Genomic DNA, 26,758 nt, shown 5'->3' with positions numbered 1-26,758 from the left:
ACCATGACAGGGGAGTCAAGCATAAATTACTCACCCTCAGACCACCCTCTTCCTGCCCCGTCGAGAAAACCAGGTCCAGAGTGTGTCCCCGTTCATGGGTGGGGCCGGTGACATGTTGAGACAGCCCCATGGCCGTCATGGAGGCCATGAAGTCCTGAGCCGCCCCGGTCAGACTAGCCTCGGCATGGAGAATGAAGTCCCCCAGGACCAACATCCTGGGGGTCCTCAACACCAGGTCCGAGACAGTCTCCGTCAGCTCAGGCAGGGAGACTGTTGGGCAGAAGGGTGCGCGGTACACCAACAGAATCCCCAGTCTGTCTCGGTCGCCCAACACCAAATAGAGACACTCCAGCCCTGGTCTCGAAGGGACCGGAAGTCCCGTGAGGGAGATGGAGGCTCGGTATACCAAAGCGACCCCCCCTCCCCTCCCCTCCAGCCGTGAGCAGTGCTGGACCAGATACCCGGGCGGGCACACTTGGGAGAGGGCAACATCCCCCCCCTCTCCCGCCCAGGTCTCCGTTATGCAGACCAGGTCGGCCCCCTCATCCACAATCAGGTCCTGGATGAGGGCAGATTTGTTATTGACCGACCTGGCATTAAGCAACAGCACCGTCAGGCTGGAGGGGCGACTGACGAGACTCCCTGGCACCCTCTGGCTGGGAGCAAAACCAGAAGTAGGGACAGGTGTCAGCCATCTGTCCCTCCTTCTTCTATGCGGACACGTTAAGCTCCCAACGCTGTTACGTCCCCTGCCCATAACCACCTCAATGGCGGCACCCGTGCGCTCCCCAGGAAACATAAGCGGCAGCATGGCCAGGGACGACTCCATAAAAAGATTTAAAATACTACTAAAAACACACACACACACACACACACACACACACACACTCACCCCTCACTCACAGCCCAGCAGGAGGGCCTACCATCGCCAAGCGCAAGCCCCTGGCCAGCCCCGCCCCCTGCTCGGCCACCCGAACGGCGGCAACTGTCCTTTGGCCGACGCCCTTTGTAGCCGCCGGCCCTGCGTCCCCCGCCTCGTCCGAAGCACGCCTGCCACACGTGCTGGGGCGTGGCGGAGCAGCCAAGTGGGCGGTGGATGGCGGCGCGGTCTTACGCGGCCAGGCAGCGGCTCCCCTCCGGCGCGGTGCGGTCTTACACAGCGAGGAGGCGGCCCTCCTCCGGCGTAGGCTGCCGGGCGCAGTTGGTGTTGCTGGTGGCGCGCTCCTCCCGCGGGCTTTGTAGCCACCGGCCCTGCGTCCCCCGCCTCGTCCGAAGCACGCCTGCCACACGTGCTGGGGCGTGGCGGAGCAGCCAAGTGGGCGGTGGATGGCGGCGCGGTCTTACGCGGCCAGGCAGCGGCTCCCCTCCGGCGCGGCGCGGTCTTACACAGCGAGGAGGCGGCCCTCCTCCGGCGTAGGCTGCCGGGCGCAGTTGGTGTTGCTGGTGGCGTGCTCCTCCCGCGGGCTTTGTAGCCGCCGGCCCTGCGTCCCCCGCCTCGTCCGGAGCACGCCTGCCACACGTGCTGGGGCGTGGCGGAGCAGCCAAGTGGGCGGTGGATGGCGGCGCGGTCTTACGCGGCCAGGCAGCGGCTCCCCTCCAGCACGGCGCGGTCTTACACAGCGCCTTGTTCTCCAGGGCTGCTGGCTGGACTTCCGAGGAATCAATATGAAGCAGAACTGCCAGGTAATTGTGCACACCTAATGGAGCACTTCTGCGTTGCACACATCAGAAGGGAATAAACACATTATCCATGTTGTACTCAGGGTAAATAAACATTATTGCCAACTATGGTCAAGTATTTTTACTGGGAATTGCAAAGACCGTCACTGATGGGTTTGTTTCTTATGCTAATTACCCACAACAAATTAGACATCTGCTATTGTAAACAATGCTTTGTGAAAAACATGTTGTTCAGATGACATGGCAGGTCATCCTGCACAAGAAACCAGCCTGTCATGGCATGGTGGGCAAACTCACACAGACAGAGAAGGAGACAGTTGCATATCTAAGGAGGATTCAAATAAAGTTGGTCTAAAGTCTTTAGAAGCCAGAGGCAAGAATTGTGTCAAAGACAGTTTGTTGCCATCTTCAGCAAGTGGCATGTCACTTACTAGATCCCACTTTTTAAGCCTCCATGGAGATTCAGCAACTGCTTTTCCGTACCTCCCTTTCCTATGTCCCATAGCTATTGATTGCATACCAATAACCAGCTTATTTTTATGCTTGCGACGCTATGCTGGATTTTTTTTATTGCTGCTCCAGCCAGTTTATCATGCAGTCTGAAGCCACATGATCCAAAAAAATTATTGATTGTTTTTCCAAGCTACACAGCCGGGCAATTTAATTCATCTCTCTTCAATGAGCTATCCTGAGTTGCCTCCTTGGCTTAGCAGGGAGAGAGCCGTCATGTTGCTCTCAGAATACATGATAATGATACAAAACATCCTATTTTTACATTTGTCTCAAACAGCTGCCAAAATCAGAGACCCTGATATTTATGAAAGGAAACCAAAAAGACAAAATAACTTCATCATCTGTCCCTTGAGGAACAGGCTGCTTCAGTTTGCTTTTTTCTTTTCTTAAACAAATTTTAAGAAAACACCTTCAGATTTTGCCTGCCCCCCCCCCAAACTCCATTGCTTCTGTCAATTTTTGGACACACTCATTTGATTTTTTTCTCTCTCCCCTCCCTTCAGAAGCAATTCTCTTCTCTCTCTTTTGATTTTATGGTGTTCACTGGAGGAAAAAGACACATTATCAGTAATAGGGTCTGCTCATGGTGAAATCTGATTGATGGACTGTACTAAAAGATATTATAATTCAACCGGTGGCTATGAAGAAGTATCCAGATTTATCAAAAAGGTGCAGCTATAAAGGGGCGGGGGGGCTTGCAGGAAATGATTATAGCTATTCCTTTCCATCTGCCTTGCACAGAAAAGGTAAGACACCAGTGGGATAAAAGATAAAAAAGGCTGTGTACCTGAGTCAACTTTGCTTGTGAAAATAAAGCTGATTTTTTAAACAAGATCGTTATTATGGAAATGTAGAAATCCACAAGGCAGACCATTGTTCTCAGAAAATGGGGTAGCAGAATTGATGGCTTACACTGAGGAAGCAGCTCAATGGAGGGACAGTCTTGGCCCAGCCTGGGGAGGGGTGGGATTGTCCATCGCCCCAGCTCCAAGGTCCCATGACCAAAAACATCTGTTCCATCTTCCTTGCAGCTGGAACCAGCTGCCTCTCAGAGGTGGAAAATCAGCCCTGGGGAGCAGGGAAAGGGGAGAGCTGGGGGGCAGGAGGGGAGGAGGCTGGGGCATTCAGATGGCATTCCACCTGCACCCCCACCCCGCTTTGGTGCTTCCTCCAGATGCCTGCAAATGGCCAGCCAGAGAAGGAGCACTGGGCACGAGGCAGCGTGATGCTGCAGACGGCCACTGCCGCACTGCCTGCCGCGGGCCACACGGACAAGGCCTCTGTGGGTCGCAAGGGCAGGGGCCTGCGGGTGCCCCGGGCCCTGGGTGAGATGTCCCGGGCGAGTGGCACTCCACTGCACAGGCTTGGGACCTGCCTTGCTGGCTCCCGTGAGCACTCAGCAGATGGCAGGAAGACCATGCTGCCTTGGGCAGCTGGCAGGAAAAGGTGCGGTGGGAACAAGTACATGACCTCTTTATAGGTGTTTAAAATTTGACGATGCCCAGCAGTAGTTCCACAGAGCGGGGTCAGTCTTGGCTTCCCAAGACTTCAGCAGGGGACTGGGCGCTAACATTTCTCCACCGGTACCATGTGTTTGCAGAAACATTAGTCACGCTGGGTAGAGGGCAAGATGAAGTGCACTCTGTACCCCGGAAGAGTACAAGCTTCTAAGATGCTTTCCAGCCAGTTTTAGCCCATGGGATTTCATAAGGCCACCTTCTCATCCTTGAAAAGTTCCTATTTGGTGGGTAGGAAGTGGGATAGAAGGGAATGTGGCTGCAAGGCTGGGTCAGGATCAGGGTCTGGTCTGGGTCACCCTGCCAGTGCCTGCAGAAACAGGAACCCTGGCCTGCACTTGCAGCCAAGTGGCAACGATGCGGGGGGGGGGGGCAGCCCTGGAGAGCAGCATCGAAGGCGCCCCTGCTCCTGGCCGTGGCAACCCGAACTGTCCCGCTGCCCACCTTGTTGGCGGCCTCCAGCATCCTTCACCTGATTATCACCCTGTGCCTGCCTGGCTCATGTGGGCCCAGCCCAGCCTGTTGCTGCCTGGCCCTGCTTCCATCCCCGTCTCCCATCTTGCCCTGGCTTGCCAGGTAACGCACTCAGCCACCCTGACCTCGCCTTGCTCCAGAGTACGACTGTCTTCCCAGCGCCTGACCTTTGGACTGTGCTCTTGGACCGAGGGTTTGCCTGGATCTTCTTGTCTCTGCTCACGGATGTGCCTCCTGCACCTGGTGCCCTGAACCCACCGTGGGCCTCCCCCCTGCACCTGCAGCTTGGTCCTGGCATCCACACTCCAGTCACCTGCCACCCATGACCCAGATCTTGCAGACCAGATGTGGCTGGAGCTGCTAATGCTGACCAGTCTGAGAGAGTGCTGCTCACCCCTTAGGTCTCATGCTTGACTCAGAGCTGCCGGGCCTTCAAACATCTATCTGATAGAGAAGGAGCTATTCAATTCCTTGGAAGGCTTAGATGCAGAGCTTGTGTGAATCGGGGATGTGAATGACTTTATTTCAGTCATAGACCAGTAAAATACAACACAAAACAAATCACCACAAAAATGCATTAAATCAAGACATTAGCTAAAGGGAGACATTAAAATACCTAAATGGATCAGGGATATGTAAGGAATCTGCTTTGGAGAACATCTGAAGGATTTTCCCAGCTTGGCTAACTGGATTCCATTTCCTTTTCCCACACTGGTGCTGACTCAGTCTGATGGGAGTCAGGCCAACAAATGGACTTCCATTTTTAAAACAAGCTGTAAGTGTATTTAAGGAGTGTGTGTGTGTGTATGTGGGAGGGGTAGCTCCAGAAATTTGCACAATGTTTTTGCACTCCTCAAAGCTGTGCAGATGTGAGCCTTTCACAGGGCTGGGTTGACCCAACCTGGCTATCCCGACACTGGGGCAAACCTTGTGGCTAAAATTACATAAAGACATGAAGAAACAGCCAACCCACCAGCAATTTGATCATAAACAAGTGGATGCAATGAACAGTATTTGTCAAAACAAGTGCATTCCCAAAATAATCTGGTACATAGAAGCGACCAGCGTCGACGAGCAGCCCACCACCATCCACCACCCGCTTCGTCCAAAGCCCGCGCCGCCGAGGCTTGCCACTTGCCACTGCTGCCAGGACCACCGCCAAGGACACTGCTCTGGCCCCACTCCCCCGGCATGAGTGAGAGATGCACCTGGACGGGGTGGGGCGAGGGGGAGGGGCCCTGCAGCCTAGAAAGCGGCGGCGACGGCCTAAGGTGGTGACGCCATTTGGGAGCCATTCGGGGGCCGAGCAGGGGCTGGGCTGGCCAGAGGCTTTGGTTCTGGTCTTGTTTGTGGGCTGGCGGGGGGGGGGGGCGGTTAAGGTGAGTACGCTTTTAGCTGTTTTAATTGTTGGTTTTAAGCTGTTTTTAATGGTGCATCTTGTGCTTATAGTATGATGTTCCCTGGGGAGCGCGTGGGTGCCGCCATTGGGGTGGTCATGGGCAATGGACGTTATGGCGTTGGGGGTTTAACGGGTATGCATAGAAGAAGGAGGGACAGATGGTTAACACCTGTTCCTCTTTCTGGTTATTCCCCAAGCCAGTGGGTTCCAGGTGGGCTTGTCAACTGCCCCCCGGGCCTGTTGGTGCTGTTGCTTAATGCCAGGATGGTCCAAAACAAAGCAACACTCATCCATGATTTGATTGTGGATGAGAGGGCCAACCTGGCTTGTATCACAGAGACCTGGGCAGGGGAGAGGGGGGGATGTCACCCTCTCACAAGTGTGCCCACCCGGGTACCTGGTCCAGCACCGACCACGCCTGGAGGGGAGGGGGGTCGCTCTGGTTTATCGAGCTTCTATTTCCCTTGTGGGGCTTCCTGTCCTCTCGAGGCCAGGTCTAGAGTGTCTCCACTTGGTGTTGGGCGACCGAGACAGACTGGGGATTCTGTCAACTGACGGAGATCGTCTCGGACCTGGTGTTGAAGACTCCCAGGATGTTGGTCCTGGGGGACTTCAATCTCCACGCCGAGATGGTTCTGACAGGGGCGGCTCAGGACTTCATGGCCTCCATGGCAGCCATGGGGCTGTCTCAACACATCAGTGGCCCAACCCATGAGCGTGGACACACTCTGGACCTGGTTTTCTCGACGGGGCAGGAAGAGGGTGATCTGAGGGTGAGGAAATTAAGTTTGACACCCTTGTCATGGTCAGATCACTCCCTCATTAGGTTTGAGCTCGAGAGCGGCCTTTCCCTCTGTAAGGGTGCGGGCCCGATTGTGCTGGTCTGCCCCCGGAGCCAGATGGATCCTGATGGACTCCTGAGGGCTCTGGGCGATTTTCCGGTTGACAAGGCTGGTGCTCCTGTTGATGCCTTGGTTGAACTATGGAATAGGGAGATGACCAGGGCTATTGACATGATCGCTCCCAAGCATCCTCTCCCACCTGGCAGAGCCTGTTCATCTCCTTGGTATACGTCTGAATTATGGGCGATGAAGCAGGTTGGGAGACGGCTAGAGCGTAGGTGGAGGTCATGGGATAAATCTGACTGAACACACTTAACCCACTATCGGGCCTATGCTGTGGCTGTGAGGGTGGCGAAGAAGAAATTTTTCTCCGCTTCCATTGCCTCCTCACAATGCCGTCCGGCGGAGCTATTTCAGGTGGTGCAGGGGCTGATACATCCGGGCCCAAAGAGAGATCCCGTGCCACCCTTGAAGGCCCACTGTGACGACTTTGTCATGCATTTCAGGGAAAAAATCGCTGATTCGTCACAAACTTGACTCTACTATTGAATCAGATTCTACTGGGGAGGTGCCAATGACACCGTCAAGTCCACAATTAATGGATGAATTTCAGTTGCTGCAGCCTGATGATGTGGACAAGGTGCTTGGACAAGTACGTCCTACCACCTGCCTACTAGACCCTTGCCCATCTTGGCTACTCAAGAAACATAGAAACATAGAAAACAGAGCAAGTCAGAAGGGGCAATCTAGTCCCGGGCCATATAGTCTGACCTCCGGCACCAGACGGCTCCGCTCACGACATGCCCACCATGTGGACGTCCAGCCTATCCTTGAACACCCACACCGATGGGGCCTCAACCACCTCCCGGGGAAGCCCATTCCACACCCTCGGGGTCCTGACGGTCAGGAAGTGCTTCCTGGCATCCAAATGGAACCTTGGCTCCCTGAGCTTTGCTCCGTTGGAACGTGTCCTGCCTTCCTCTGCAGGGGAGAACAGGTCTCTACCTATTTCTGTGTGACATCCCCTCACATACCTGAATGTCGCCAATATGTCCCCTCTGAGTCTCCTCTTCTCCAGGCTGAAGAGACCCAGTTCCCTCAGTCTCGCCTCATATGGCATCCCCTGCAAACCGGCTCCTCCCTCAACCCTCTGTCCAAGGGGGGCCTGCTCTGGGGGGGCAGTCTGGAGAGCTCTCTCGGCCCACAGGCACCTCACCTCCTCCTCTAGCAGGGTCACCATCTTGCACCGAGGGCAAGTGTATCCCTGCCTCTCATGGGGGAGAAGGGCGAACATGTCGCAGCTCTCGCAGCGGACAGCAACACCCGTGACTCCCGCCAAGGCCATCTCCTGGTCTGCCATCGGGATCCCTTCCGAGACCTTAACTTGGTCCCCTGCCTTGTTAGTCCTGCAGTTCCTCTTATTTGCCCAGTTATCCCAGACAAAAACCCACTCGCACACACACACAAGGATAAAATAAACTGAAATTTAAATTGGAAGAAAACCAAGCACAGCACAGCACAAACAAAAGCAAGCAAGCAAACAAACAATCAAACCTCTGTGTCTCAGGGAAGGGAGTCTCCGGACAGCCCGGGCCACAGCCAAGGGACGCAGACAAGGGACGATGCCTTATCAGCCCCTCCAGCCGGTGGCCCCGCCCCCTGCTCCCTCTTGGCCCCTCTGGCCCCGCCCCCTTCCTCTCCGCTGCTCCTGGCCCCCTACTCCCCTGCCCAGCTCCTCCCTTGCCTTCGCTAGTCCCCTGGCCACTCTGCGCTCTCTCCCAACCTCTGCCTCTGCTGCTCTGCCAAGAGGCCAGAGCCAAAAGGGCTTGCAGTGGCTGAGTGCGGCCTTAGGTCGGGATTGGGACCTGGATCCTGGAGGTGATCAACGCCTTTTTAAGAGACGGCCGGGTACCTGCCCCTTCAAAGGGGGCGGTAGTCCGGCCTGTCCTAAAGAAGGCATCCCTGGATCCAGAGGTGGCCGCCAATTATAGACTGCTGGCCAACATCCCATTCTTGGGCAAGGTGCTAGAGTGGGTGGTGGCGGGACAACTCCAGGCACTCTTGGATGAAACTGATTATCTGGACCCATTTTACTCCGGCTTCAGACCCGGGCACGGTACGGAATCTGCCTTGGTCGCCCTGTACGATGACCTGTGCAGGGAGAGAGACAGGGGGAGTGTGTCCCTGTTAGTTCTCCTGGACCTCTCATCAGTTTTCAATAACATCAACCATGGTATCCTTCTGGATAGGCTAGTGGGATTGGGAGTTGGAGGCACCGCGTTGCGCTGGTTCCACTCCTATCTCAATGGCCGATTCCAGAAGGTGGTGCTGGGGGACTATGGCTCTGCGCCATGGCAGTTATGCCATGGAGTTCCACAGGGGTCCATTTTGTCCCCCTTGCTATTTAACATCTACACGAAACCACTGGGGGAGGTCATCAGGAAGTGTGGGCTGCGGAATCACCAGTACGCTGATGATACCCAGCTCTACCTCTCGTTTTCCACCAATCCAGGTGAGGCAGTGGGGGTACTGAACCGGTGCCTCGCTGAGGTAATGGGCTGAATGAGGGCCAATAAACTGAAGCTCAATCCAGACAAGACGGAGATCCTGCTGGTGGGTGGTTCGGGCCTCAGGATGGGGGACTTGGGCCTTGTCCTAAATGGGGTTGCACTCCCTCTGAGGGACAGGGTTTGCAGCTTGGGAGTACTCCTCAATCCTGATCTGTCTCTAGAAGCTCAGGTGACGGTGGTGGCAAAGAGCGCCTTCCTTCAGCTTCGGCTGATCCATCAGCTGCATCCCGTCCTGGAGAACGACTGCCTGGCAACAGTGACACATGCGTTGGTAACTTCCCGATTAGATTTCTGTAACGCGCTCTATGTGGGGCTACCCTTGAAGACGGTCCGGATACTTCAATTGGTGCAAAACAGAGCTGCCAGGTTGCTGATGGGGACTGGGCGTTGTTCTCATATAACCCCAGTTCTCTGTCAGCTTCACTGGCTCCCGATTGAAGTCCGGACCCAATTCAAGGTGTTGGTTATGACCTATAAAGCCCTCAACGGCTTGGGACCTGGGTATCTAAAGGAACGCTTGCGTCCATATATGCCCTCCCGTCCTTTGAGATCGGCAACAGATGCCCTTCTCCAGGAACACTCCGTGAATGAGATTAGGAGGGTGAGTACCCGGTGGAGGGCTTTCTCTGTGGTGGCGCCCCACCTACGGAATGGGCTCCCCAGAGAGATCTGCCTGGCGCCGTCTTTATTTGTTTTTCGGCGTCAGGCTAAGACCTTTTTATTTAAAACTTATTTTAATTGTTAATTTATTATGTATTTATAGGATTTTAAATTTTTAGCCAAGATGCTACCGGGCTTTTTAATCTTTATTGTATTTAGTGTTATTTATATGTCTTTAATTATGTTGTGAGCTGCCCCAAGGCTTTGTCGCGATGGGGGCGGCATAGAAATGTTTTAAACAAATAAAAAAACATAGAAACAGAGCAAGTTAGAAGGGGCCTCCCGGGCCATCTACTCTGACCTCGGCCACCAGCCGGCTCCACTCAAGATATGCCCACCATGTGCATGTCCAATCTATCTTTGAACACCCCCACCGATGGGGCCTCAACAACCTCTCGTGGAAGCCCATTCCACACCCTCGGGGTCCTAACTGTCAGGAAGTGCTTCCTGCAACCTTGGCTCCCTGACCTTTGCTCCATTGGAGCGCATCCTGCCTTCCTTTGCGGGGAAGAACAGGTCTTTACCCACCTCTGTGTGACACCCCCTCACATACCTGTATGTTGCCAACATATCCCCCCTGAGTCTCCTCTTCTCCAGGCTGAAGAGACCCAGTTCCCTCAGTCTCTCTTCATACCCCATCCCCTGCAAACCGGCCACCAACCTTGTGGCCCTACGCTGCATTGACTCTAACCTGGCTATATCCTTCTTGTAATGAGGGGCCCAAAACTGAGCACAATACTCCAGTTGCGGGCGCACCAGAGTCGTATAGAGTGGTAGTAATACCTCTCTCGATCTAGAAGCCACACTTCTGGCTATGCAACCAAGGGTGGCGTTTGCCCTCTTGACCACCGCATCACACTGCTGACTCATGTTTAGCCTGCAGTCAACCAGAACCCCAAGGTCCCTTTCACAAGTGCTGCTCTCCAGCCACTTGTCACCTAACCTGTACTTATGACACCCATTTTCATGCCCCAAGTGCAAGACCTTGCACTTATCCACATTGAACGCCATCCTGTTGTCTCCTGCCCACTTCCATAGTCTGTCCAGATCCTTTTGGATCTGGAGTACCTGCTCCTCAGTTGTGGCCACTGCTCCAGTTTTAGTGTCATCTGCAAATTTGAACAGCAGACTGTTCACCCCTTCTTCCATGTCATTAATGAAATGATTAAACAGGATCAGCCCCAGGACAGTGCCCTGGGGGACCTCTTTTGTCATCGGCCACCATCCCGATGATTCCCCATTAGTGGTTACCTTCTGCTTCCGGTCTGTCAACCATGCCCTAATCCACCAGACAGTGCTTTGGTGTATCCCAAAACTCCTCAGTTTCTCCACCAGGATATCATGGGGCACTTTGTCAAAGGCCTTGCTGAAATCCAGGTATACCACATCCACTGCATCCCCTCCATCTAGCCATCTCGAAATCTTGTCACAGAATTCCGCAAGGTTTGTCTGGCAGGACCTGTTTTTGCGGAAGCCGTGTTATGTGGCTGTCAGCCTCCCTTCCCTATCTAGTATTACCAGATCTCTCTCTCATGAGCCTTTCCATTGTTTTTCCTACAATGGACATAAGGCAAAACTGGTCTATAATTCCCCATGTCTCTTCAACTACCTTTTTTGAAAATTGGGACCACTGATGCCACCCTCCAGTCCTCTGGAACTTCACCCGTTCTCCACGAGGTCTCAAAAATGGAGGCCAGTGGGCGTGAGAGAACCCCTGCCAACTCTCTAAGTACTCTCGGGTGTAACCCGTCAGGGCCTGGCGCCTTTGTAATGTCCAATGCCCTGAGGAGCCCCTCGACTTCAAGGAGGGTGAGCCTAATCTGTGCCCCTAAGTCCCCAGCCTCATCTAATCTCCTATGCGGATTTCCCCCGTCCTGCTTTGGGGAGAACACAGAGGCAAAATAGTCATTTAGCATCTGTGCCTGTTCCCTCATATCAGTCACTGGATCTCCTTCCTCCTTATTTAGTGGTCCCACCACTTGTCTCCCCTTCCTCTTCCTATTTACATGCTGAAAGAAGCCCTTTTTTTTGCTCTTGATATTCTTGGCAAGTCTCAGCTCGTAATCAGCCTTAGCCTTGCAAAGAATCCTTCTGCAACGGGCCTCCTCCTCCTCCTCCCAGTATACCCTTTTGTCTATTTGCCCCAGTACGCATTTCCTATGGAGGTTCCTCTTTCGTCTAAACCCTGTATCCACCTCCTTTTGCATCCATGGTGGTGCTCTCCTTCACCTCCCCACCTTACTAACTAGAGGTATTGTCAAGGCTTGCGCCTCCAAAATCTCCCTTTTGAGTGCCATCCACCCCTCCTCAACTCGCTTGCCTTCCAGTATCCTATCCCAGGAGATTTTCCCCAGTCTGGCCTTCAGTTGACCAAAGTTGCACCTCTTGAAGTCCCAACTTCTAGTGTTTGACTTGCTGCACATCCCCAGACCCCTGATCTCAAAGCAAAGGATGGAGTGATCACTCGCATCCAGAGCTCCCCTAATCTGTACTTCATCTATCAGCTCCTCTCTATTGGTCATGATGTTTCCCCCCTTCGTTGCCTCCTGGACGCTCTGTGTGAAAAACCCTCCCATCAATGTCTACTGTATGCATTATTTTAAAGAAAGAACAGGAGCAGAAGAAAGACAAAAAACAATGACCCTGATCGCATGGTATCTGAAAAATAAGAATGGAAAATAATCCCCCTTTTTTTTAAGGGTCTACTTGTTGCACGCTCTTTAGAAGGCCAGATGCTGAAGATGAAACTTAAATAATTTGGCCACCTAATGAGAAGGAAGGACTCCCTGGAGAAGAGCCTAATGCTGGGAACAATAGATGGCAAAAGAAGAAGGCGATGGCAGAGAATGAGGTGGCTGGATGGAGTCACTGAAGCAGTCGGCGTGAGCTTGAGTGGACTCCGGGGGATGGTGGAGGACAGGAAGGCCTGGAGGAATGTTGTCCATGGGGTCACGATGGGTCAGACGTGACTTTGCTACTAAACAACAACTTGATGCATGCACATGATACAAACTGAGCAAATAATCATACGGCCAATGTTCAACTCAAAATTGACAATGGCAGGTTCTCTGTGAGGAAGGGAATATGGCAAGCCAAGGGTAAAAGGGGGAGCGAATGAGGCTGACAAATGAATTTACCAAGGAAATATGCTGCACCTGGGGTTCCATCACAAATGTGCTCCTGTGAGAACAATGCAACCCATGAGAGGAAATCCAAAGATCACGTCCCCACTTGCCAAAGCTCCAATTTGTGCCAGTCACCGTTTGTGCAAATAAGTAGATCACATTTCGTGAGGGGCACAGCAATGCCACATGCATTTCCAGACACTGCCCCCCCCCCTCGCATCTTCTGAAGTTTGCTCTGATCACCAGAGTGGAAATGCTGTGGGTGTCCATCAGGCTCAGATGAAATGGATTTCTTGGTATAATGCATCCCCCTCTTGCGTGGACAAGCACCACCTCTCTTTTGATTTCCCATTGTCAAAATAGCCTCTTTGATGCTACAGCATTTTGAAAAGTACAGCAAAATACTGGGAATGGAAATCAAATCAGAGTAGTGTTCAAATGCAAAAAGGGTCTCCCCACTCTCTTTTCAGCCTGGAAGAGACTCAGAGGGGATCTGTTGGCAACACACAGGTATGTAGGGGGGGGGGGTGTCACATGGAGGTGGGTAGAGACCTGTTCTCCCCTGCAGAGGGGGGCAGGACACGCTCCAACAGAGCCAAGTTCAGGGAGCCAAGGTTCCATTTGGATGCCAGGAAGCACTTCCTGACAGTTAGGACCCCGAGGGTGTGGAATGGGCTTCCACAAGAGGTCGTTGAGGCCCCATCAGTGTGGGTGTTCAAGGACAGGCTGGTCATGCACATGGTGGGCATGTTGTGAGTGGTGCTGGCTGGAGCCAGGGGTCAGACTAGATGGCCTGGGGGACCCCTTCTGACTCACTCTGTTTCTATGTTTCTATGCTGCAGTTGAAATCAAACAGGCACACAAATTCAGCAACATGCAAGGACACTTGTAGGAGAATCCAGCTGTCCTGCAGCAATTTTGTGAGCTTGTTTGCTTGTATAAGTATAAGGCAGAGGCATGGATTGTACAGGGCTGTATAGGGAAGGGCAGTCCACCTTGTCCAATATTTCTGTTCTTTATTGAAGCACACGCTCCTTTTTTCAGTCCAAATCTATCCATCCTGTCATGGCCATTCTGCTCCTGCTTCTTCTAATTAGCCTGCAGAGAGCGAGCGAGCGAGTGAGCGAGCGAGCTGGTCTCTCGCACATTTCAGACTGTTCCGTGTTGGGGGATCTGAGGAAGAGGCAGAGGAAGAGTGGGGGTGGGGCTCTGGAGCCTTTGAAGCTCCTTTGAGGTTGTCTGGTGAAGTTTCTCGGGGTAAAGGAAAGCATTTGTCACCATTCATTGTTATGGGTTCACAATGCCAAGTTTCTTGAAGCAAGATGAGATCAAAGCATTCCATGTAATTCAATAATTGCATGTCATGCTGCTTTGAGCACCAGCCTGCTTTTTTCCAAGGCGACCCCTTTATCCCACTGCCTTTAGGATTCTGGACTTAGTACTTCCACTCTTTTAAATGCCCTGACTCATCTCGGAAAACACTCGCATCCTTCATTTCCATGGGGGCCCAGGCTGTAGTTTTTGTAGCTTCTCCCATCCTGGCGGTGGGGGTGGGGGGGAGTCTACCCATTTCAGGAGCGTCTAATGCCTGCTAGCTCAGCCAGGACATTGCAGTTAGTTGGTCTAACGTGAGGCTGACTCTCTCATACTCCAAGGATGGCAGGCTTTGAGGCTTGGCATCTATAGAATTAAGAGTTCCTAGGGTGGTCATTCGTTTAGCTATACATACAGGTGAAACAGTTGATGAGTGAGCCTGTTGTTTAACAGGTGATTCTAGTGTATTTTCGTGGTTGTGCTCCTGAATGTGAAACACTCTGGACTGTAGTTTAGCCAGTTTAGCAATGATATGGCATTGTTCCTTATTGGGAAATTTTTCAGTTCTTCTTCTGATGTTGACTAGTCATGTGGATCTGAAGCAAGGTTCTCCTGGATTTGCTTGCTCCATGCACCCATAGTGTGTTCTGGTCTTTGGGTTTTTCTCTGTAGATTACATGCCTCCTTTGGGTACCGTATGTGATTCAGTACATTGGGTTCTGCCTTCTTGAGCACCTGAGAAGATGTTGGGTTTAGATGAAAGGGCTTGACTCCTCATAGTCTCCCTGTTTCAAGCAAGTGGAGGTTTAATGATTGTATCCTTGAAATGCCGAAATGGGGACACATCTTTCCATATTAGCTGGGTCCTCTTCCTCAGGGTCAGAGCTGGGATTCAATGGCTATTAAAAAGTTAGAAGAATCCTTTTACAATATCCATTGCTGATCAGACTTGGATGATTTCAGATCTATGCCTCTAACACTGGAATTTAATAATAGCTTTAGGTGATTTTTAACCCAAAAGGTAGACCCCCAATTAGGGAGTTTCCCTCTGCAAGGAAACAGGCAAAACACAATCTCATAAGATCTCAAAATGAAGCTGTTTGCATGAGCAAGGATTCCTTGCTGGTGCTATTAAAGTAAGGTCTGCTTTTGTTTCAGCGTTCTAACTTCTAAGGTCCTGAGAGGCTATGTATAATGGATTATCCAAAAATTTTGGTATTATTACCTAATATAAATTATGGGATCGCTTAAGCCTTTTGCATGTATCTGTTTTTATTTTATTTTACATTTATATTTTATATGCTAAGGCCTGTGGCTAAGACAAATAAAGATTGAGCTGACTTGACTTCTTAAGATGAGTGTGAAAATCAGCGTGTTTTAGAAGGGGAGGGGGAGCAGGCGTGAGGCCCAGTCCTTGACCTTGTTGGGAGAAGTGAGTTACTGGAGGGACTTAGCAATGCCTGCTGTCTGGCCCTCAAACGGTGAGAGGCACCCCAAGGGTGGACCCAGAAATTTTACTTGAAAAGGAGGAATCAAAGGAAGGTTTCCAGTTTGGATTCAACTCTTGACATGACCCAGGGCTTTTCATTTCTGGCAGCAGGCTATTTAGAACTGACACTGCTCTGGTTTTTGTAGAGTATCAGTAAAAGAACTGCATTTTTAAAGGATTGCCCTGAGTTTTGAAACCAGAAGGAAGGGCCAAATTCTCAAGAAAGAGTAGGGCACCAGCTTTCTAACTAAAAGGCTTTATTATTTTAAAGCTGGCTTTGCAGTACAAAGCAGGAGAATGGCAGAAGTCATTTGCAAGAGAAACAAGCCAAGTCAGAATGTGGCCTGAGGAGAAGGTGGTGGTTCCAAACCGAATACCTCCCCGCCACCCTTCCAAACTGACAAGGGCAGCCACATCACCCCCCTATTTCAGGGCTAATCTCTTGGAGCATCTGATGGCCCATGGTCTGAACCTGACACTGCATCCTCATATTAATGACGCTGGGTTTGCCCCACATCCCATCCCAGCTTGCTCACTCAGGTTTCCCACAGAACAGGAAATTGTCTTATTCTCAGCCACTGCCTGGCCCGTGGCTGGTTGACTGCTCTTGGCGTTTCGGTTGTCCATTCTGTTCGCTCCTCTTCAGCTGGATGATTCCATGGGGCGACTTTATAGGAGAGCAGGCTCACTCCCTGCTCATTTAGAAATAGCAGCTCGAACACATGTTCAGGGGCCAATCAGGCCTGCTTCTAGAAAGCAAGCAAAAACTTCCTAGGCAGGAGGTGGAGGTGTGTGCATCACACACACTAAAGACTTTGATCCTGTTTGACATCACTGGTGGGTGTGAGAGAGACTCCCACCGTCTCTCTGTGTGGATGGGGTTATTTATTACGATTACATGACTTTGATCTGCTGCCTCTTTTCATCTCGTGAGGAACCCAAGCTGGCTTTCACTAGGAGAGCTGTCAGGCTGAAGCAAAGAGTCCTCTTCTGCTTGCTACCCAATTTGCAGGAGAGCAATTTTAAGGGGACATTTTGGTGGGTGATTTTACTGCATGATTTGCTATCTCAAAACGGATTTAAGGAGAAACATTGCTTTCCAGGCCACAGAGGTTGTGCGAGTATTTTTCATAAGGCTGTCTTGGGAGGAAACATGTCAGTGGAATCTGAAGCTCTATACTTCCTACTAGTATTATTCGTATTGTTGTTGCATTACATTACTTTTCTGTACTGCCTGTAGCCAAAGCTCTCTGGGCAGTTCACAGCATTCAAGTCACCCATCAGACTTCAACCAGACCCAGCCCTGCTTGGCTTCCAAGATTAGGCAGGACTGGGGACTTCAGGCGATAGAGAAGCTACATTTACTGTGAGCAAATCCAGCGTTTAAACTGGTGAAGGGAGGAAACTGAGGAAACATATAGGCATTTTCAAACCTTGCAGTCCCAATCTCCCAGGCATGTCCTCTAATTGGGGTATAATACGAATTTGGGGGAGATAGTTGCTTGGAGGCCTTCACAGAGAGGCAACGGAGTATGAACCAGAGTCAGGGAAGTTTGAACCAGTCAAACCTGAGCCCAACTATGTTCTCCACATTCCACCTTAAATGTTCCCTCATGCATCCATTCTAGCTTGTGAGGGGCTGTGTGTGTGCCTTTGCACAAAATTGTGTGCGTACTTCCATATGAGTTGGCCCAGCTATGATGCACCTGTTTCTTTCTGATCCTTTCCTTGTCCTGGTCCTCATCTTTGTCCAAAATTGAAGGATCAGGAAAGTTCATTCATGCCACTTTTTGCAGCATCACTCTGAATTTCAGTTTTGCTCACTACCATTTTCTGTTGGGTTTGGTTGATTTTTCTGGATTCATTTGAACAGCAAAGATGCATTTTGATTGGGGAAAGTGCTGAATTTCTTTGAAAGTGCACTTTCCCCTGCTGAGTAAGGTGTGAACATGCATTCAAAGATCAGTTTCTGAACTTGATTGCAAGTTGGGCATGTGTGAATATTTTTTTGAAAAAGAAATTTATCGACCCCCCCCTCCCACATTGTCAGGATCTGGTCAGCTTCAGGGCTCCTCCCGCTGGCCAAATGCCAGAGCAACAGCCCTGGTACTGAGCCCCTCCTGGATGACTCCTACTTTGGGAAGGAACTGGTGCTTCCAGAGAGACATAGAAACACAGAACAGAGCTAGTCAGAAGGGGCCTCCCAGGCCATCTAGTCCCTGACTCCAGATGGCTCTGCTCATGGAATACCTACCATGTGTATGTCCAGCCTACCCTTCAATGGAAGTGAATCCTTCAGTGAATCCTTCAGGTAAGAAGGCCAGGAGGAACCGGTCTGTTGTGTGGAGGTTGCTGTGGGTCCATTCCTGTTTGAGATGGGGACTTTGCTTTGGGGACAGAGACTGAAAACTCCCAACTCCCAAGAGCATCGCAGCCTCAAGCAGCAGCCCTGTAGGGGTCCTGCAAGGAGGAAGGGCCATTTGGGAAAACTTGACTCCTCCCGAGTAGGACTCTGACCAGGGTGCTCTCAAATAGTGCAACTGAGCCCTGGGTGGGACTCCAGTGTTGAAATCCTTCAGCGTCTACATAGCCAGTGGTGGAAGCAACACTGCTGCTCATCTCCAGTGGTTTCTGCCCTGTTCCTCAGAACTTACCTTGTGGCCCAGAGCTGCTATCCTTGGGTCTCTGGCTGGACTGTGCAATGGGCCCCCACTGTGCTTTTACTTCTTCTTGTACTTTGACTATTCCTGTCTGCCTGCCCCTTTACAGGACTGAGATCTTGGTGCTTGGCCATTGGATCATCTTGTGACCTTGGTTTTTGGATTTCCCCATAACTTAAGAATCTGTTTCAGTCCAAGCAGAATACATCTCCCCATTCCTACCTGAGAATAAAAGGTCACTGAGTGGCAAAGCTGCTCGCTGTAGGGAATCGCCATCATCATGTGTGCTGAGTCTGAAACCTCTAGGAAATATCAAGACTTGTCCGGGTGCTCTATTGGCCCATTCCCAAATCTGGTCCTGGCTGAGGAGGATGCCATCTTGTGCCTTTTTGGGGTAGTCTTACTGGCAGGGTTAGAATGGCAAATTCTGCATTTCCGTAGCCTTCCTAGGCTAGGCTGTGAGACCCAGGCAGTTCTTTTATTGTTGTTTCCTCCTGCTTTTATTGTAAGCTGCCCAGAGAGCCCTTTGAACTATAGGGTGGCATATAAATAAATAAATTAACATATATGTTAGACTAAAGATTGGTGAGCAAGTAACATTCAGGACATAGGATTTTCTAAATATTGGTTTTTTGCACTTCTCATGCCCAAGTATTGTTAGTTTTTGTGCAAATGGGAGACCTGCGCAAACCAAGTGGTGATCAGACAAGGGATGTGTGCAATTTCCCAAAATTTGTGCTAATTTCCTCCATAGTCTAAATGAGCCTGATTCAGTGCATGGATGGAATTGGTGCAAGTTAGAACATTTGCACAAATTGAGCTGGGAAACGGGAATACAATGAATATATTGTATTGATGTGGTGAACAATTTGTGGACATGTTTGGCAGGCAGATGCTCGCCTACACATTCAGAGCTTTTTATTCAATTTACAACAGAATAACCACATAACGTAATGAAATGAAATGAAAGCCTGCTGAAATGTAAAGCAAGAGCAAAGTAGCTTTGCACTCTTTAACAGGCATTGCATGGAAATGGGGTTTCACTCCCAATTTAGCAAGAAGAAAAAGTTGCTTTTTTAAAGAAGGGAGGGATGGGGAGATCTTTCAGAGAATCACGAACTTTCCAGACCCTCTCTACCTTTTTCTTGTCCACCCTTCTGTCATGCACTGAAATTTGAAAATTTTTCATTGAAAAACAAGTCCAGTCCTTGAACAGGTACACAGTATCCAAAGTTCCTGGCTTACATAGACTGGATCGCAGCAACAGACTTGGGAGACAACATTTTCTGTGTGGGTGTTGGATTTAGGTACTACTATCCTCTTTGGATTTACAGAAAACCATGCCTTGACAGTTTAATTAGTGTCTGTGGCAGAAAATTCAAGGGAGCATCTATGTCAGACAGAGCCATCTTCTTCAAACAAGGCAGTTCGGCAAAATAGCAAAAGAATTGGAAGGAGTGTCTTCATTGTTCTGAATTGTGCAGACTGCTTGTTAGACGAAAAGACCAAGCACTGAAATGGATTCTATTGCATATTCCTCTCTCTATTTTGTGCATTATTTTACAAGAAGGTTCCCTGTTGTGGGAACATAATGAAGTCAATAATTGCTATGACAGCTCAGGCAGATGGAATGTAATCTTACACACAGGACACACACACAGGCACACACATATGCATGGCTATACATGGAACAGGAGACTTTGAACTGTATGGTTGGTGTTCAATCATTTGTTTAGATTTTAAACAACTAGTTCTAAAATAAATGGGCTGTAGAGGTATCCTCAAATGATCTCTCAAATTCTCAACATGTGTAAGAAAGGAAATCAGAGGGGTGGGACCATTTCGCCAATTTTTTCCCGGGGGAGGATATATTGTCGTATAGTTTGTCAAGGGTGCAGATCATTATTAGCAGGGGCTTCCCTGGTCGCCATTGCGATGGCAGCCTGGGGATCATTTTCCAAATCTTCTGGTCTTGGGCATTATGTGCAGGTGGGAGGGTGGTGTGGGAATCGGCTGCTCCATAGATAAGGGAGGAGAATATTCAGAGGATGTTTGATGAAGTGGCTGAATTTTTCTGGGGGAGAGATAGGAGAAAATGACCATTCCTGCTCCCTCAGGGTTCTGCAGTGCACCATTTTTTGGACACAAGTCTGGGAACTTGCAAATGGTTTGGCAGACACGCTCTTCTCCTTGCCTTCATGTTCGAGGTGGTGAATGGAACAAGTCTCCATGACATGCTTGCATCAATGACAAACGTGTCCCCTGTACAGTCAGGGTGCCTGCTTCATGCACCATGCTTTACAGAACATGGAGACATCTGGGCAAGTCCAGAGATCAATGGCAGCATGAGAGGTGCAGCCAGCCAATGCGTGTCCACTCTAACTGAAGGCCACTTCTGCAGCTGCTGCATGTTCATGCAAGCCTAGGGCAAGCCTGCGATCAGAGGGAACACTCTAGAACAGGAAATGGACCCAAGGAATGGCCCGAGGCAGGCATGATGCCTGCAGTAGTGGAGGAATCGCCACGGCTCTTTTGAGCACGCACAGGCTGGAGTAAATGTTTGTGTTGGATTCAATGCTGGCTTCTTTTATGGCTCCTCTACACAAATCCTTCAGCTCTTCTCTCATTATTCAAGGCTGCATAGCACTTAACGAAAAAATAAAGCCCAATGATCCAGATGCAGCATTTAAAAGAGAGCATAACCACACTTGTGATGAACAGGGAAGCTGTTTGAGGGACATCTGTTTTTCCAATATAAAAATAAGATGTCCTTATTTCAGTTTTAACGTGCTCATTAAACCTTTAGCATCACGATCGGCTTAGATAAATGCAGTAGCCCATTCTATGGCAGAGTCTGAGAGTACCAAATTTTTTAACAAAGTACCTTTTTAATTATTAAAATCAGAAAGCATGCTGCGTTTATCACTGCTGCAGCCTGGGCCTCGTCCAAAGAAGCCCGCAGTGTTCCTCAGAGCAGAGTGGCAGCAAGTTCCAGGAACACCATCTTATTGTTCCCAGTGGTTTTATTGATATATCACATTTGTTTCCTGCACTTTCTTGGAAAATCTCTTGTCAGCACAGTGGCATTTCACTTCCGCTTCACAGCATGACTCACAGCAGTGTGGAAGGGAAGGACTGGTGATCAAGACTTGGCCGTGGACAGGGTTGTGAGTGATGCCGTCAGCTTCATGGCTGAGGAGGACTTTGCACATTGGTCCTTTCTCATCCATGAAGTCCAGCAGCCTCTGCTCTGTGCTGTCCCTTGGCTAGCTGAAAGTCACTTCATAGCTGTGCTGGAGAGCTCTTGAGACCCTTCCTAGTTGGGGAAACAGCTTCTCTTGGAGGACGTAGTCCACATAATTGGCTGCCCTGTACTTTTGTTCTACTTTGAAAGCCTCCCACCCTCCAAGCTGCACTCACTCTGGCACTTTATCTTTTTCTATACACACACACACACACGAGGAGAGGAGAGGAGAGGAGAGGAGAGGAGTACTTCGAGGTAGATCATTAGATAGAATCTATAGATGCTGCAGAGGTGAAGAAGGAAAGCAAAAGCAAAGTCAGATAGCTCCAAGAGCCCAGAGGCCAAATCCATTTCAGGGGAGTCTGTACATTACATTCCAACCTTGGAAGTATATGCACTTCAATCACAGTTTGCAGCTGAGTCCATGTTGAGTTCAAAAGGTGTGAACTAGGCCAAAATCTGGATCAAAACCAAACTGAGATGACGCTCCCTAGACCTGGAGACGTGCAGAAGTGCCAGAAGCCTGCAGACCAACCTTTCAGGCATGGGGTGGAGGCATCCTGCATGCAAGTGAAAGGCTGCTGTGCCTTCGTGGAAGAAGAGGGGCAATGAGCCTTTATACTGGACTCATATCTTGGATAATAAATGGATCTCCTCTTATAAATTTTTTAAATCTTTCAGCGGCAGGAGAGAGAGAGAGTCGATACCTGTGCCAGAACAGACTTTTGTTGCTGCTGCTCTTTTCAGGACAGCAATAAGCAATAAAGTCCAAGGCCTTATTGGTGAAATAAATTTATGAATCACCATATCCGATGGCAAGTGTCTGCCCACCAAATAGCTGAACTCCAGCACGCATGCATATGGCTTGTAAAAGGCATCCACAAAAGTGAGAGTGGGGATTTTTCTGCAACACTAATTCATGGGGCATCCTTATGAGGGGGGATAATCCCCACGGGCCACGCTGCAGGGGGTGCATGTGACGCATGTGGGCTGATGGGCCAGACCATGGTCAGGGATTCTGGGGAAACCCTTGAGAGGCTCAAATCAGTTCAGTTTCCATGAGTCTGACTGATGGATTTTGCAGCATATTGGCTTTTCGCAATTCTTGCAGATTCCCCAGACTTGCAGAAAATCACTGTTTTCCTTTCCTACATCAATGCTACCAACCCCGCTCCAGGTGGACTCTATCCAGAAACGTCCCCTACAAGGAGGCCCCTCCTCCTGCCAATCCTCCTCCTTCACTCTACAAATTGGAAAACACTGTGAACAAACAGCTTTCGTATTAGTGAAGGACCTACAATACCCTGTAGTACTTGGCATGGACTGGTTAATCAGATACAGACCCCAAATGTCTTGGGACTCAGGGCAAATACACTTCAATTCTAATTTTTGTTCGCAACACTGTGCCAACGCTACAGCCCAAACTCCTCTTACTTCCTCCCCGCCTTCCACCACCGCCCTCCCTCCGCAATACCAAGACTTTTGGGACTTTTTGACCCACAAGAAGCTGGCAAACTACCGCCCCACCGCTCATGTGACATAGAGATTCACATACAGCCAGGGGCAACCCTCCCGATTGGCAAACTATAACCCATGTCACCTAAGGAACTCCAAGTCCTCAAAGACTTCACATCCACCAATTTAAAAAAAGGCTTCATCCGCTCTTCCTCATCGCCCACTTCAGCGACACCCATCATCGTGCCTCGGAAAAATTCTGAAGAACCTAGGGTTTGCATTGACTACCGTCACTTGAACGCAATCACTGTTCCTAACAGGCACACCTTGCCACTTATCTCAGAGATTTTGGAACGCCTGGGCCAAGCACGCATTTTTACCAAATTGGACCTCTGCAATGCCTACAATTTACTGCGCATATGCCCTGGACATGAACATCTAACCACTTTTTCCACAAGATTTGGCACCTACAAATTTTTAGTAACGCCTTTCGGACTTTTAAATTCGGAACAATCATTTTGCAGATTGATCAATGAGATCACAATTTTCTCAATGACTTCTTAATCGCCTACCTGGATGATTTATTGATCTTCCCCAATGATCCCGAGTCTCATGTTCACCATGTGCGAGCCGTCCTACAATGCATGCGGGAGCACCACCTCTTTGCTAAGCTGGAAAAATGTGAATTCCACACTACTTCCCTCATGCACCTGGGCTACTGCATTTCCCCAGACGGACTACAGATGGACCCTGAAAAGATACAGGCAGTTCTATCCTGGCGACCACCAAGAACAAAGAGAGAACTGCAAAAGTTCTTGGGTTTTGCGAACTTCTATCGTCTATTCATACCGCACTTTTCTCGTCTAACCGCACCATTGACTGACCTCTTGAAGGACAAGGGGCGTCACCTGAATTGGTCACCCAATGCCGCAGCCATGTTCACCACTTTGAAACGCCAATTCACTTCAGAACACCAACTGATTCATCTGGATACATCCACGCCTTTCATATTACAAACCGATGCCTCCAACAAAGCCATTGGAGCAGTTCTCCTACAACCACAAAACGAGTCCACGACTAACCTCAAACCAGTGGCTTTCTATTCTCGCAAACTGTCCAGCTCAGAACAAAACTACACGATCTGGGAGAAAGAACTGTTAGCGATCAAAGCTGTGTTAGAAGAATGGTGACATTTGCTTGAAGGTTCTCTCCACACGATCCTTATCCAAACAGATCACAAGAACCTTGTCCATTTCACTTCCGCCAAAATACATAGAAACAGAACGAGTCAGAAGGGGCCTCCCGGGCCATCTAGTAAACCAAAGACAAGCACGATGGGCTCTATTCTTTGCCTGCTTTCACTTCCGCATAGATTACATACCCCCTTCAAAAAATCTCCTGGTTGACGCTCTATCCAGGAAACCTGAATACTTCCCCGACAACAAGGAACAACCTGACCCAACCCCTATTCTACAACCCGAAATTGCAGCCGCAGCATCCATCTCCGCCTCCTACAATGATGACCTCTGCCATGCACAACAAGTTGACCCTTTCATTCGCACAAAAAGGGAATAAAGTAGGAGAAACACCCTTCCTGCCACCTACTCGTTTGAGGACGACATCCTGCTCTACAACCATGTTCCATATGTTCCATTGTCACTCCGCGAACGAATACTACAGCAATGTCACGACTCTCCGCCTGCAGGACATTTCAGAGTCTACAAAACACTGCACACTCTCTCTAGAGACTATTGGTGGCCCCACATGTACCACAACATCAAATCGTACGTACTCTCTTGCCTTACATGCCACCGCACCAAACGCCAACCAGGAAAACCACCAGGACTGCTTCACCAGTGGAAACACCACCTGGACCCTGGCACACCGTTTCGATGGACTTCATTACTGATTTGCCCAGATCGAGTGGCTTCAACACCATACTGGTCATCACAGACCTTTTTACGAAAATGGCCCATGTTATCCCCTGCACGGGACTCCCCTCCGCCAAGACCACTGCTTCCCTGTTCATCCTCCGTATTTATAAAGCACATGGGTGACCCCTCGCTTTAATTTCCGACAGGGGCAGTCAGTTCACATCCCGATTTTGGTGGGAACTCTTGACCTTGCTCAAGGTCGATCTCTGCCTCTCTTCTGCTCATCACCCGCAAACTAATGGACAAACAGAACGCCTCAAAGCAACTCTCGAACAATACCTCCGCTGCTACATGAACTACCAACAGGACAACTGGCTCTCTTTCCTTTCACTGGCAGAATTAGCATGCAACAATTCCGTCCACGCCTCCATCCGTCAAACTCCTTTCTTTGCTGACCTTGGTTACCATCCTTGCGCCTTCCCTTCATCACTCCCGTCGTCATCCGTCCCCACTGCCGGAAATTTCCTGCATGACCTGGCCTCAGTACAATCTATACTCAAGCAACAATTGGGCAGAGCCAAGTCGACCTACAAAGAAGTCGCTGATCGGTGAAGACAGCCTGGACCTCCTCTACACGTTGGCGACTGGGTCTGGTTATCCACCGAATATCTTCCCCTCTCAGTACCCTCCCGCAAATTAGCCCACAAACATGCTGGACCATTCCGCATAACTGCTCAAATCAACCCCGTTGCCTTCAGCTTAGCCCTATCACCCTCCATGAGGGTCCACCCGGTCTTCCACCAAGCACTACCTTCTCTGGCTCCACAGCAACACCCCCTCCACTCTCAACTTCTGCCCCCTCCACCCCGTCACAGTCGATGGAGAAGAAGAATTTGAAATCAAAGAGATCCTCGACTCTAGATTCCGGAGGGGACGCCTGCAATAGCTAATACACTGGAAAGGCTACCCCCCCGAGGACCGAAGTTGGGAGCCCGTTGCCAACATTCATGCTCCCACCCTCCTGAGACGTTTCCACTCCCATTTCCCACATAAGCCAGGGGGCGACCATTTCCGTTCTCGCCGGGGAGGGGGAGGTTGTGGGGGGGTGGTAATGTCGTACCTGAAGCCCCGACAGAGACAGCACCTCATGAGGAGGTCTTGAGCTTAGGACCCTGTATCCAAAAGCCAACCCCGCAACCTAGCTTGGGGGTGGCTGAGCAGATAGTTGTACCTCCCACTGACTCCCTGCCCAGTAAGCAAACACCCGAGCCCACATCAAAGCAAGAGAGCCCCGAGACAAAAGACACTACGAGTTCTGCTCAGAAGGAGTCAGAGTGGGCTGTCCCTCCTCCTACTGACACTGAACTTCCTGAACATGACACAGGAGACACGGGGGGTGTAATAGACTTCGCTAGTGACCAATCATAGAATTCTTAGGAGATATGAGCAAAGGCAGAGCTTGTTACGCCAGAGGGAAGAAAGGCGTGACCGGGAGGGCTAGTCCCACATGGGCTCGGGGAGAGACACCATTAGAGGATTAACATCTGCATGCCAAAGACCTCAACAGAAGAGCTCATCTATAGAGTTGAAAATCTTGTAGACAAGTAGCAATAAAGGACTTTAGTTTTATCGCTCGTGAACGTGTGGGTTGTTTACATGTTGAGCAGCACCTCAACACAGTGACAAACAAAACTTTTGCAAAGCTAAAACTTGGTGCATCCACTCACCCCTATTACTAGGCAGTATCCATAACTGGTGCTCCACTTCTGCCATTGACATAGTGGGGGCATTGCTGTCCCCATCACAAAACCAGCAGTGCTCCTTTGGAGATCACTCACAGTAGAGCTCCTTCAGCAGCACAAGCTGAAGTGCTGGGTGTTGCCCTCTGAGTGTTTATTATTATTATTATTATTATTATTATTATTATTATTATTATTATTAT

This window comes from Varanus komodoensis, unplaced genomic scaffold, assembly GCF_004798865.1.
Source record: "Varanus komodoensis strain SLA01 unplaced genomic scaffold, ASM479886v1 scaffold15, whole genome shotgun sequence".
Classification (NCBI taxonomy): Eukaryota; Metazoa; Chordata; class Lepidosauria; order Squamata; family Varanidae; genus Varanus; species Varanus komodoensis.
The sequence above is the reverse complement of the archived record's forward strand: the minus strand, read 5'-3'. Positions refer to the sequence as shown.